The 15,080-nt window shown below is 39.3% G+C and overlaps 1 protein-coding gene across 7 annotated transcripts in view; it reads right to left on the reverse strand.

The window, feature by feature from the left end:
• Nucleotides 1–15,080, reverse strand: part of RBMS1 (RNA binding motif single stranded interacting protein 1) — a 147,461-nt gene that overhangs the window by 109,263 nt on the left and 23,118 nt on the right. The window lies entirely within an intron of this gene.

Raw genomic sequence — 15,080 nt, forward strand, 5'->3', positions numbered from 1 at the left:
AGTTGTATGTAAAATAACGAAATGCTAATAAGGAAGAACGCAAATAGACTCTGTAACCTGTGGCTATGGTACTCATCCTAAATATAAGAAAACCACATTCGAATCTTTGCCCTTATATTCTGCTTCCAAGCTTCTGAATGCAGAAATATATTCAAAACAGATTTAGATCCTTAGGTACATATAGAATCAGGTAGCAGCTAAGGCAGGACTTCACTGGAGTGCCCCAATGACTGACTCAGCTGCTCAGCCCCTATAAGGATTTAAACATTCTATTCCTGTATTTAAAATGCAAATAAAACTGAGCAATTTGGGTTTGGTGTGTTGCTCTTTTTGGTCTTGTTCTGAAGTTCTGGATCATGAAGTCAGATGAATGAAAGACTTATGTCAACAATTCTAACGTGCAGCTTCAGCACAGGGATGCTTTTGGTTTTGTTTCGTGTTTTGAAGCTCAGATACCTTGAGCAGTATAGTCACTGCAAGGGTGGGCTTCAGCTTCGATGGCGTAAGTCTGGCTGCAAGCTGAGCATTATTCCGTGGGTTTAGTCTATACTGCAAGAGTGACGCTTACCAGCACATAGGCTAGCTCAGTTCCTACCTTTGGATCGCACTGTAAATATATCCAGAATCTCACATTTGATCTCAAATTTATTAAAAAATATAGAATACCTCCGACCCCCTCTGTGTAACACTGCAGCGTTAAACTGAAGAACAGTCTGATTTTTTTTTTTTTTAAATCAGATGTACCTTTAAATACTTGTCTTTTTTTAATCAGTCCCATGATTTTCATGACTGGACTTAGAGTCCAGCCAAACATTCAGGGTAGGTAAGAGTGCTATTCTTCATGCCCTAACTCCTCTCCCACAACCACAGCAGAAAATTATTCTTTTAAAAAAAAAAAAACCAAACCAAAAAATCCAAAACAAAACAACAAAAACAAACCCAGCAAACTAATGCACTCTCTGGGTGAGGAGAAAGAAAAAGCACATTTGAAACGTATGAATTTTAGCTTTAAAAACATTGACATTGATTAAAGATTTCCATAGTGTACAATTTACAAGAAATTACCTCAGCAGGGTGAATGGATTCGGTTTCATAATCACAAAGTTCCCTAACTCCACGGTATTATATTCCAAGCAAGCTTGTATATTAAGTTTAATTTCACTTTTTTCAGGAAGTGATTTTACTCAAGATTGAATACAGCTGTTAGTGGAGTTCACTGTTCCAAAAATGTTTCTACACAAACTGGAAAAAGAGACGTTTCTGGAGGTGAGGATTCATATCCTCATTCTGAAACACAGAATACTTTGGCGAAGCCAAGGTCCGCTTCTAGAAAATGTTACTGAAGAAATAGAGTCTTCAAATATTTAAAGAATGGGAGAAAAAGCCTATGTAACATGTTTGATGACTCAAATTAATTGCTCAATCATCTTTGACAACGCAAAGCTAGCACACTCGCTGGTTTTACAAAAAGAAACACGATGATAGATATACTGCTTCTTGTTTTGTTCCAAGCATTAGTATTAAAAACCCATTTATTGGGGGGGGTGTAGTTTCATTTACTATTTCATCTTGGTTCTGTTCCTTTAATATAGACAGAAATGTATGCTGGCATAGAGAACAGGGCCTCTGCAGAGGAAACGCTGCCAGCTAAAAACACAGGATGTAATCGAGACCACAAGAGACACATACTCAGTTATAAATGTAACTATGCTGGAGGTATGGGAAAGAAAAAAAAAAAAACCTCTTATTTTTCACTGCCAGTTTTAATTGTTTCAGTGACATTTTCCCACTCTTATTTTGTGCCGTTATAATGAGAAGAAAAATAATCAAATTTAATTACTTTCACAGCTAAGATAACTGCAGGATTCAGCATTCAAGAGTCCAGCCGTTCATTTCTCCTTGAAGTAACTCACCGTTTGTTTCACCCACGTCTCAGATGACAAGCACATATTCTTTATGCAACACAAGCTTTAGCAGGGCACTATCTGGTCAAGTTAGCCGCAAATGCATAAATAAAAACCCTACTGAAATCCCCCCAAAAACTCACCTCCGAACCTTAAAAATTGAAAACTAATCGAAGCAAAATTTAAGACAGGCAGAAATACACAGTAACAATGATACTCCCCCACCAGTTCTTGCACCCCCGACACTCCAGCTTTCTGCTGAGACAAGAGAACCAGGAAGTAAAAGGGCTAAAAAACTGAAAAAAGCTAAACCAATTACTTTCTTTTCTACACCAAAATGTTTTCTCCGAAGCGACCAAGACTAAGCGAGGTCCCTAAAACGCTCCCAGTTTTAATAATAAACGGTATTCATCATAATAAGGCTTAAGACTTTAAAAATTTGTGTTTAATCGGGGCCTAACGCAGCGGCTGAAGGGCGGGCGGGCGCGGGCAGGGCCCCACGGCACAGGCCGGGCCGCGCCGGATCCCTTATCGTCCGTCTCCTGCGCTTCCTAACGCGGTGTGGAAATACCCCCCGCGGCGGGGCGGCTGCGCGGGCAGCGGCGGGAACCGGGAGCTGGGAAGCGGGAGCGGAGCGGTCCCCCGCCCGCGGGACTCGGCGGGAAGCTCCCCGCGGCGCCCTGGCGGTACCGGCTGCCCTTAAAAACGGTGGCTGAAGCAAAGGCGGCGGTAGCTCCCAAGGAATGAATCCTGCCAGAGCCCCTGCTGGCGAACAGACTGGGTGATATCGTACGCGCTGTGTAGCTTCTCGCTTAATTTTACTGGTAGCGACAGACTGACCAGGAACACGGGAGGATTTTTACACGGCGAGGCTCCCGCAGCCTGTCAGCCATCTTGTTTGTCAGCTGTGAACTCCCCGAGAACAACCACCCCGTAAGAAAAGCTCGTACGCTAAAATTACCCACTAGAGGGAGCCCATAAATCCCTGCGATAGGAAGACTACAAGTACATTCAATTAGGGAAATTGCATTTTTACTTATTCGGATAGGTTGTATATGATGTATTTAGAACACTTCACCACCCACCCGCAACCTCTAGTTGTGTAGAGAGCTGCCTCTCTATATTGCCAACAGCCTCACTGACTCACCGCAATATATAAAGCAACCTTGATGTTTTGAGGCTATCACTGCTACGCAGTATTTATATAAACTCACCAGTTCATAATGGACTTTAAAAATAGCATGGAAGTCAAAACTTTCCCTAAAATATTTGCTATACACTTATGCTTAGTCTGAAAGGCAGATCTATGTGCACGCACACAAGTGGAATGCAGATCACAAACACCGATTTTTTCAACCTGAAGAAGGGTCCCCTGACTGATGTGCTGGAATAGGGAGTAAATTCTGGTTTTCCTAAAACCATCAGATATTTTACTTCTGAATCCAGTGACAGCAGATTTAGCTCTAGATGCACTGAACTGGAGGGGTCCCTGTGCACTTCTCCAAACCACAGGCTCTAGGGTTTCACAAAATTTGCAGGAATGAGGTAGCTCTTGGGCCAGGCCATCAGCTAAAAAAGCTGTTAAAGATGGGTAAAGTCCTCGGATGTATTTGTCAGTTAATTTCCATCCATCCAAAATGCTCTTCAGCACTTTCACAACATGCATTTTGTGCAGATGTGTTTCGCCTTTATCAAATGAACTAACAGCATAACTAGAAGTTTCTGCTTTTCCCATTCAGCATTTCTCCTCAGGAAATACAATTGCTACAAGAAGGGGACAGAAGAGAAAACCACTTTACACAAAACCTTCAGGCATACATTTAAGCAGTAAAAGGCACTATTTGTGACAATAGGTTGGAGTCTATTCATATCGAGTTTGACAATACATGCTTTTATTTTAGCATCCACTGAAATCCATATTATTACCCATTTGCTTAAAACTTCGGTAACAGGTTGCTGATATACTCGCAATATCATTTATGATTCTAATCAAGTATCTGTTACCCCACCATTACAGTTTACTACTCCTCAGATTCTAATATGTACGCTGATTTTGAACTTACTTTCTTTCAACAAAAGGACTACAGTACAAATATCCAAGTATCCAAAGCCAATACAAAAGCGAGATTAAAACATACGTAGTTTAAAGTTTGTCCTTTTGAGCCCCCTAGCAAAAAAGGACACTCATGGTAAAGGGGTCTGGTGACTTAACATACTATGCTAGGATGCTAGAGAGCTATATAGGTTCTATTCTACTTCTGCTACTGCATGAGTCCTCCACTGTACACTCATTCCTCTGCAGTAAAATACACTGATAATCCTGGGGTCGTACTTTAAAGCTATTTTGAACATATCAGTGAAAAAGGAGGCATTAATACTATGATATCAGAGCTATGGTTGCTCTTTATCTACTGTTAACTTTTCTGTTCATTTTTGAACATTTAAAAAAACCTGTTGCATATACTTCTAGCAACATTTTTTTACCCCTGGAATTTAAATAAGATTTTATGTACTTTGAACTTTTACTCAACCCAATATTGGTTATTAATATTGACTTTAAAGCAGTTCTGCTTGTACACTTGTAGCATAACCCAAACAGTATAATAGCTGATAGTTTTGTCCATGTTTCATCTTACCTGTTTGGAATCTTGATGTTTATACCAATCTTTTGTAAAGTAGTTGACTCATACCATATTTGGGAGACCCAGTTCAATCTTTTTCTCAACCAAGTACTGCTTTTGATCTCTTTGGAAGATAAAAGAGGGTAGGATACTTACAGTATTTCAAAAACATCACTTATTATTAAAGAAAATGACATCTAAATAAAATAAAATGTTACTAAATGTGCAATCAATAGTCATTTGACAAGGACTGGTTTAGGCATGGTCAAGAAAGCCACTAGGTGGAATGATGTTTCTTTTTTTGATGTCAGGTCTTGGTATCCTTATCATTTAAGAACATCAAAACAGTGCATAAAACAGGTAAAAGTAGGTGGAAAATATTCTTTTGGTGATCATGGCAGAATGCACAGCACCGTGACTGATTACTGTCACGTAATCCTTACAGTAGTGTCTTAAAACTTCTGTAGTCAACACGGGAGACACAAGATAACATTTGAGTGGGACAGTGAGAAATTCCTTACACTGCAGAGCTGAGCTGAGAACTGGAGACAGTACTTCTCCCTTCACACAGATTACTGTTGTAGTAATCTGTGTGATTTGATCCACATATTATATATTCACATTTATTACTATAAATATTCATAAATTATATTTATAAAAGTATAGACACATTATTCACATATATGTAATTTTTATATAAAATGTTTTCAATGTAGTTATTAGACTCAATGTAGTTATTAGACTCAAGACTACTACTATCAGTGAAGTTGATAGTTTTGTCTGCATCTTAATGAATTTTCAGAAAATTACATTAGAAGGATTTATTCTCATCTGACAGCACAGATCTGGTGCTGATATCTAGTTTATCTACATATGCAACTTAGTTTGTGTAGCTGTGTTGCTAGGTTATGATAATATATGCAAAATTACTTCTAACTAGTTAGGTTCCAAAATGTAGTGTTCATATGTGATGACTGTATGGTCAGATTCTTATCTCCCTTATACTTGCTGACATATTAAACTTAATGAAGATGACGAGGTATAACTGAGGGTAGAATTTGTCTTGTGCTTTTTAAAATTTTTATTTTTTAAAAATTTATATTTTACATGCTGATTAATTGGAAAAATTTAGCTTAGTCAACACATGAATCTAAAAGATTAGAGAGAGAATACATAAGCAAATTAAAATGGTGGTGGTTCATGTTTAATTATTGCTGGTTTTAACTGGCAGAAATAAAGGGAGACAACAGAAACCATGAGAAGTGACATTTTTCCATCTACGTTGCTGAAGTGACCTGGCAGACTACTGCAATTATTATGAAATAGGTAATGGCTATATGAAATATGGAAAATAGAAATACAGAGGCAGTCATCAGACAGGAAGCTGTGCATTTGCAGCCTGCAAACATTCATAATGAGAATTAGATCTGATTTAAGTATCTGATTGCCAAAAAAATATATTGCTGGACCAATCCAGAGTTTTAGTTTAGACATGAGAACTAGACATTGTGTTGACAGGCCAGCCTTGCAACAGGAAAGCTGACCTGTTTGAAAGCAAATTAGGACTTTCTTTACCTATTATAGGGAATTACACAGTTGCGATATCATTCTTGCAAATGCAGAAGTCAGGATTTATTTTTTCGAGGGTACGAAAGGGTTTTAACTAAAGGGACGATCTAGGAATTGCAATGTTCTAGGGGGTGTCCCTGCTGCTAGACTTCCTACTCTCTTGGGTACTCTTGGACCAATCTTTTGTCTTGATTATTTGCAGACTACCTAAACCATCCATTACTGGAAAGCTGATGACAAGCAGGTAGTCTGGGATGGGGGAGATCTGGGATCTGACTCATTAATTCCCCATGCTGTGAGTAGTCATTTATTCTGGTGTTAGAAAACTATCAAAGATGGATTTAGATTTAGATTTATTTGAAGAGTCTGGATAACAGACACCTTATGCCCACTGTGTTTCGTTATAAATACTTTCATGAGGGGCAAGGCAATAAAGAATCACAGCCCCTGTCCACCCTCGTTAAGAACACACAGGAAAACCACTATGATCAGCACACCATAACAAGGACATCCCTTGTTTTCTTGTATACTTCGTTCGTCCCTCTTGGGGAGGGGGAGGAGGTGTTCACCAACACAAAACATTGATTTTCTTAACACATGTTTGTATCTTCTTTTCTTTTTTTCTTTCAGGGGCATATCAATAGATATAATCAATTCTAGAGATAAAATGAAGGACTCTGCAGTATCACTTTCTTCCAAATTCATAGACAAGTTGGCAGCATAAAATAATGCTGACTCTCTTGATCTATGTATATATTCCTTGCTCACTTCATCATAAAGAGCAGAAGTCAGGTCAGAGAGGAGGAGAATTATGGAAATAATTCAACACTGAATTGGAAATGGTGGCTGAATAGCTGAGACAGACTGGATTTAAAATGTTATCCTACAGTGGCTGCTATCCTAGACAGCCTTAGGATGCATTTGCCTTTTCTTTGAGGAGAAAATGGTGCCTTCAGTTGCAGAATGCAGAGTCTTCCTGGGAGAATAACTTCGTCTCACATAAGCAAAAAGGGGGACATGGATCCATACGAAAAGATGACATTTGCATTAGCTATAGATTCTTTTTCCATTTCCCCCTGCCCCAGCCTGTGTGTTTGCCATGACTGGAGCACAGAGCAGGGATCACTCTTAGGGAGGAAGAGATTGTTGCTGGAGTCAGGCACAAGGTATTTCCTGAATTCATTATTTTCAAGTACAAAGTTCTGCAAGCCTGTTGTCTGCTCTGTCAGACAGCAATTCGTTTCCTCAGTATTTGAAACGTCAGATCTCACCATGCAACGAGTAGTTGTGCTTCACAGGAGTTGTGCTTGTGTGCAGTACTCAAGTATGTAAATACATCAATGTTTTAGAAAAAATTAAAATATACTACAGTCACATATGGGAATACAGTAGTTCCATAACTACATGCTAATGAACATGATGTGTTGTCGTTATAATTATAAAACACCCATTAATTCTTACTCAGTTTTCACAGTGTATAAAATCACAACCCTGGGTTTCAGCTTTCCACAAAAGATGGACCAATTTTAGCTAATTATTTTCCAATCTAACTCATTGAGCATATTTTTCTATTACACACACGAACTTTAATTACTAATTGGATTTATTTAACACTTTTTGTTCTTGAAGCACTGCACAAATAATGAATCTTCTCAACACTATTATTACTATTAAGATTTGTTGTTTATTACTATTACTAAACTCTTCATTTACAGATGGTGGAACATCTGTAATCATTTTAGGGGGCTATCCTCAAGAATAAACAGAACACAGCAAGCTTTAAAGACTTTTCCCCATTTGTGCATCAGTTTTTAAAAGCCTGTTCACTAACTCAGCATCAAGTTGAATCCTCAGTGTCTTTAACACCTTCACAATCAAATCTTCTGCTCATCTGTGTCATGTTCAACCTGACAAGGGCCAGCAGATAAATGTCACCTAGTCTTAAACTTTCCTGACTAAATAGGGAATAACTAACAGCTCCCAAGTTAACTGTAGTGGATCATTCCAGGGCACCAGTGGTATTGAAGCAGTATGCTTTTCTCAGCCTCTTTACAGGCTTAAAACCTACCTGATGACCCAATTTTTAATTTTGTTTTCACTGAATGTGATCCTACTTATTACCTTTGAAATCTTAAGAGACCAGTGGCAAGGCGTTCACAGAAAATGTGTTCTGCATTTGGCCTGGGCCCTGTTATTGCCCCACAGCCAGCACTGCACGATTTTCACAAAAAATCTCAACAGGTTTGTTTTTTTTCAGTTAAGGACATGCTCAAATTTCTACTAAGACATTAATCTCAAAGTTAAAACTGAAATTCATCTTTAAGTTAAACATCAAAACCCTTCCTTCTCTACCTCAAAGCTAGTTTAGTAGCTCTGGAGATTAGAAGATCCCATTTTCCACAAAAGGAGGTACAACGTGGGCAGAGAGAGCAATCTTCCCCATACTGCCCTGTGGATTTGCTTCAATCCTGTGTTTGGAGGTTTGCCTTCAAAAAGGAATGAGTATGCAGTTCTTCTCTTTTTTAAGGCTCTGCTGAGCGTATGAGGAAGGGTGACAACTGAGACAGTGGCCTCTGTAACTACAACAAACACAGGCTGAGACCAGCATCTCATTTCACATTACCAACAAACAGCCACTGAATGCTGACAACTTTGTTCACTTCCTACTAGCTACTATGACTTTAGACAGTAACATCAGATTGGAAATCATGTCTGTTTTGGAGAAATAAGAATTTTTTTAAATCAGTCGCAGATGGGATAAAGACATGTCAGCATCATTCATGCCTTTATAAATTACATTCTCATTCTTCAGTGTTATACACGATGAGACAATTTACCATTTGTAAAATAAGTGAAACCTGAACTCTCAGAAACCATGTCACTTTTCCTGAAGTTACTTGCAAAATCTATGAAAAGCAAAGGCATAGAGGAGCAGGCCGCAGAGGCAGAAGTTGATTAAGAATTATTTACCTTACAGTAATGTAGGTCAATCAACCCTTTTATTAGCCAGGAATAAGATAAAGGCTATACCCCTATCTTCCAGAAATCAGGGCATGGAAGTAAGGACAGAGCTTTAAATATACGACAAGACATTTTATCTGGAAGATGGATGTGCATGGAGGGTCCAGAGACAAATACACCCAACAATTTCTACATTGGTATCAGGGATGACAACCATGCAGCAACAACAACAAACCTCACAAAAGTTATTGACAATAAACCCATTTATTTCATTCTAACCTTTTTCTGATTAAATTATGAAATACAACATTTCAAAACTATCTTAATTTTAAATGAGCTTTTAAAATCCTGAAAATTAACTGGGGCACAGAAACTCTTAGCCTGAAGCAGAACGCTCTCAACTTATTGTTTCACTGAAATTTCTAAAAATGTTCCATTTCAGGTAGACTCTAAATGTATTGCCTTCCACTCCCAGTTTTCAAATTTCAGCAACTCAAAAAAACCCATTTATTCAGATAGTTCTTGTCTTACCAGATAAATGTTATGTTAGTCCTCCAAACTATCCAGTCTTTTGATCCACTATAAGACATAAAACTCAGGCAGGTAAGATATGACTGTGTTTGAAACTATTTAACAGAATGCCTGCTTTGAGGCAAAATAGGTTTCTTCAAGGTGTTGCGATGTTAGGAGAGGTTGGCAAAGCTCCTTGGGTGTGGAAAGACCTCCGCCTGCGGCACCCTGCCTCACCGCATACCCAGGGAATGCTGGTATCTCAACATCCGTACACCCAGTCATTCACTGCTGTGTTTTTCTTGTTTTTAACGAGCTGCAGATATGAAATATAGCATGCGATGCCCTATTTACATGAATCAGAAGACCTATTTACAAATACATCAGATAAGGTGTCCTAGCCTTTATAAATCTGATGTCTCCTGAAATATAGCATGCTTTTCTCATTCCATTTTCACATTAAGAGCTTATTTCATGTCCTGTGGTATGAAGATGATTTCACCAGTAAGAACAGACTGACTGACTGGATTATATTTTATGCTGTACACCAGCAGTCATTAATCTTTACTCAGAAAAGGTAGCTCATTTTCCCCCTATTTCCATACTTTGAGATTAAATTAATTTTATAATTTCATTTGTAATAATGAAAATAAATACCCATTCTTTATATATTTCAATTAGCCTTTTATCATGAATGTTGGTCTACTTCATACCAAAGACTACAGAATCTAGTATTGAAATACCTTAATTCTATAGCACAGGATTTGCTCTAGAAACTCCCTAATTCTAGTCCAAGTTTCACAATTACTTCTTCCTCCACTGTACCACAAAAGCAATTTTTAATATTTAACTTCTGTAACCCCCTTTTTACTTACAGATTACAGGGGAGCCTGACTAGGCCATACTCTCCATGGCAGTAACATTTATGGAATAAACTAACACTAGCTCACTTTAATATAATCCCTTTCATAAGATATAAAGGTAAATAATGATCACAATTGCTCTTCTCTGACTGTCAAGACATAGAGCTGATGTTTTACTTTGCACATCATCAGTTGTCATTTTCTCCAACATAAAATGAGAATTCACTAGGCCAAAGTTTCTTATACATGTCTTTTAGCAACAGTGCTAGCATAAACATTTCCCCCCTTATCCTGCTTGTTCCTGGTATTCATTTTTGCTGTTTATTTTTAACCTGGACCAGTTCCCAGATCTATTTCATTGTATGGTCTCACTAACAGCTATGCTGGCATTGTTGATGGGGTGATGTGGGGAGAAAGAAGGGCTAGAGACAAAGAGGGATGCTTAAAGTTGGTACTGCTACAAAAGAATACATCTGAAAACACAGCTTTAGTTTTACAATGCATCTTCTGTATTATAGGATACTGATCTGAATTGAGCTGCAGACCTTGAAGCACAAATTACGAGCACTTAACGTTCGTCTCCCGTTCATCTCCTTTAGACCCGCTACTTGCACCAGCTGCTTCTATTGATACCATACAGCAACAACTTTGTTTTGTTGACTATTGGAGAGCAGTGAATGTTCTTACTACAAGTTAGGCTTTGGCAGATGAGCATTTGCAAGCCTTCCTCTAGTAGTTTGAGGTACTGCTGCCTCCAGGTGTCCTTTTTGCTCTTCTGCCAAAAATGCCTGAGTAGCAGAGTGAGCAGAAGGGAATGCTTGAGCCTCAGCTGTTCCAAGTACAGCATGTGGTATCTTAGCTCAGCAACCTTTTTCCCCACATCTCCCCACCCTCCTGCACCACTAAGGTTGCTTTCCAGGCACTCCACCTCCTGACTGTGAGAAGAATTTTATTCTCATAGGACAGACTGAGGAGGAGGCTGGAAGGTGAGCTTTCATGTGCTTGCAAAGTACTCTGTCTCCGCTCTTCTGTATTCCCTTGGCTGCTGTGTCCCCACCGCCTTTCGCAACTAGATTTTTTTCAATGAAGCTCCATTTCAGTCCCAGATGTATTTCTTTTTCACCTACTGCCTACAGCAAACTTTCTTCTCTGCTCCCAGGTAGCTTTCTGTAGTTACCACGGTGGGGACACCTTGCTTCAAGAAGCAGTGTTTATGATACTATATGATCAAGGAAAGTGAGCTTGAGTGGTAGGGTCAATCTCTGCAAGGAAACATCAGAGGCATGGGCAGATGTCCCCTTGCTGCCTCTGCGGACAAGGTATATGAGTAGGGAGAGGCTAGGCAGTGGGAGGACTGTGGTTAGCTGGGAAAAGTAACATCTGAAATCTCTGCAGTAAGATTCACCAGAGTTAATCTCTAAAACCCCTTAAATTACTGCTTGCATAGGAAAAGTTTAAAAATGCATTTTTCTCATGTTTCTCCATTCTGTTACTGATCCAGAGTCAAGAGGTTTGTGGTCAGGATTAGAAATAAGGAGGCACAGCCCATTGCTGTTTCAATGTTAATGCCATTTGTGACACATCCTGAGTTATGACTCTAACAGAAGAAAATGTCTTATGACCAGAGTTACTTGGGTGGAGCCTTTAGCTAAACAAAAGCTGAAAAACAGCCGATCGATGCTTTCTCTCGATGATTTAAAGTTGTAATCTTATTATAAAAATTAACCTTAGGAAGACATCAAGGAATTTCCAGATGAGGACTGTCACTAGGGGCTTACATGGTTTGGCAGTTATATGCTGCAGTTTATAATAAGCCATTTGCTACTCTTGATTACATCATATTTAATAGATAGTACTCTATAAACTCCTATGTTATTCATAACACAGTTGCCACCTCTGAGTTTTACTGTCATGCCCTCTCACTCTTTCTGTAGTACCCCTTTAGACAACACAGGGTATTTCTACACAGTCTTCTTCTGATAGACCTGGGATTACACAGCCCGTGCCCTTGGACCAGCAGTCACTCGCTGACACCTCAGCAGGATTTTTTAGCTCAGGTTAAGTATTGCCCCAACACAGCTTCCCTTTAGTCCAGGGCTGAGACAAAGTCAGCTTATGTGAGCATGATAAAACACTATGTGAAAATACTTGCAGGTATCCCTTAGGGGTATTCACAGCAGCTGCCCTGCTAATCGAGGAACACCAGGGTCCCTGAAGGAAATTCTAATTGTCCACCCAGAAGAAGGGCTGCAACACATTTCCCGCTTACTCTCCCTCTGGCCTTTGCCATGCCAGGTCAGCGGCAGTCCCTGCCCCTGTTGGTTTTACGGTGAACTCGTCGGCTAAGTTGCTGGAGAACACCCCCAGTAATTTAGAGGGCTGTTAAAGAAGGATGAATTGCATTTTCTCCAAGAGGAACGTACCCCAAGGAAATAAAAAAGAAAAATATGAGAAACCTCTTTCTCTCTACTGAGAGTTGCAAAATTAACTTTTCTCAACTGCACTTCTCACTGCCTGGACAGGGCTACTGTAACAGTTTAGTTTATAATAAAAAGTTCAAGCCTTCGCTGCCTCGCTTCATTTGCCATTAAAGCTCCCCTAAAAGGTGACAGGCATTTAATTTTCTTCTCCATCCCTTTTCAACATGTATTGGCACCATGCTCAGGGCAGCAGGAGCTGAGGGTGCCGGGAACACACAGCAATACCCAGGACCCGGAGCTTGTGTTTAAGCCGCAGCTCCCTGCCAGCTGGAGACACATTTAACATTCCCTGCATGACTTCAGCAGTTCAGCCGCTTTCCCACATTCCACAGCTGGCCTCCCACCACCGCTCAGCCTGCAAGCACACACCACACTGGGGTCATATTCTTGCCATCAATTCTCAAGTAGAACTTGCTAGTGAAAGCGCCAGAGATTTCTGCTTAAAATGTGATGGCACCGTAAGGCCCAAACGTCCTGGTGTCTCTCCAAAGAGGCAAGGCTACATATACAAAAGTACTTTCCATTTGCTCGTCGGCTCCTCTGTGTTTTATAAAAGGTCTGCATATCTTGGGAGCCACAAAATGGTTGGGTGGCAACCCTGCAAAGTCCCAGAACAAATCCTTACTACTATGAGTAATCCCAGTGATTTACAACAGGACACATTTGGAAAGTCAGTCCTTCATGACTGCATCCATGGAGGTTTATTGTTAGTAATCCTTTTTTCTGACTGCAAATTCATGTTGCTTCATGATGTGATGCACGCCACATCCATTTTTGTCCTCGTGCAGAAGTTAAAAAAAGGAAGCATGGGGTCTGGAGATGTTAATTTTTAATACTATAATTAGCTTAACAGGTTACGGTGGTTTGTATTTTTTCGTGTCTACAAGCTGAACCGGCTCATGCCTTTTTGGTCATGTTTTTGTGTCAAAAAAAAGAGCAAATTTCTAGAAGAATTGATGAGTACATGTAAATTCAGTAAATAGTGAGGCTTTATGACAGCAACATTCTGGCAATCCATACTTAGAATTTATCTTAAAAAAACCCAAACAAAACTATTCAAACAATTTATAGGTTAAGCATCAAGATTTTATGGGGACAACGACTAGGAGGGAAACCTATTTTATGATCTCTACCTGGATTCCTCATTTATCTAATTCCAATCACATTGGTGGTTAGGGACCGTGCAAATAAAGAATACTTGCACAAAATTAAACCTGCACGTCTGGGTGCGTTGGACAGAAAGGTCTATAAATGCATTTTAGTTTTTCCTGGAAACAGTGAATGAGACTGAGTGAACATATCATTGACTTTCTGGGGTACAACACAGGACTATTAATGCCACTGAAATAAGGATTTACATAGCTGAAGTGAGCTTGACGTGGATGTGCATAAACTGGATGTTTCACATCCCCTGAGATAATCACAATAGCCGTGAAACTGGTTCACAGATCTGGACAGGGGACTAGCGCAATGCTTAGGCATTACTCATGTATTGGTTTAGGCCTATTTTGGGACATAAATAGGACCTCATCTTTGTGTAGCACCTTACAGTGACATGATTTGGATCCAAACATATACCAGAAAATATCTACCAGAAGATGCAGGTTATTTGTGTTTTATCTGATAATTGTTTTAACACTTACTTTACTAATGTTTGAGTGAATGCCTTAAAAAATTCAACCACCCTTATTATCATTCTAACAAAGACATTTGTCTCACATTTTGAAATATCAGGTAACATAGTCTTGCTTACTTTAAAAAGCTAATTTAAGTCCAAGTTGATAGCTCACATAAGATGCTATCTTCCTTTTACAATTAAAAAAAAAAAAACACAGAAACATATTTTGTACAAACTATTTTCTATAAACTCATTTTGAGCGAAATCCCAGTTCATGAGTTAACATAACAAATAAAATACAGTCTAGCTCTAAACCTAGCTAATACAAATTTATCATGGAAGCAGTGACAGCCCCTTATCTGCACAGGGATGGCTGGCACCAGTACACAGAGGGAGTAGCTACAAATGCATGCCATTAGGTATTATTAGAAGAAAAAATGTGCTGCCAGTGAGGAGAACGTAGATTTATATTAGCAGACATTATTTACAGCCATAAGACATGCAGTGTAGCACTATATCCTTACAGCCTTCAAGTAAATGTGATACATACAACT

This window comes from Phalacrocorax aristotelis, chromosome 5 (assembly GCF_949628215.1).
Source record: "Phalacrocorax aristotelis chromosome 5, bGulAri2.1, whole genome shotgun sequence".
Lineage (NCBI taxonomy): Eukaryota > Metazoa > Chordata > Aves > Suliformes > Phalacrocoracidae > Phalacrocorax > Phalacrocorax aristotelis.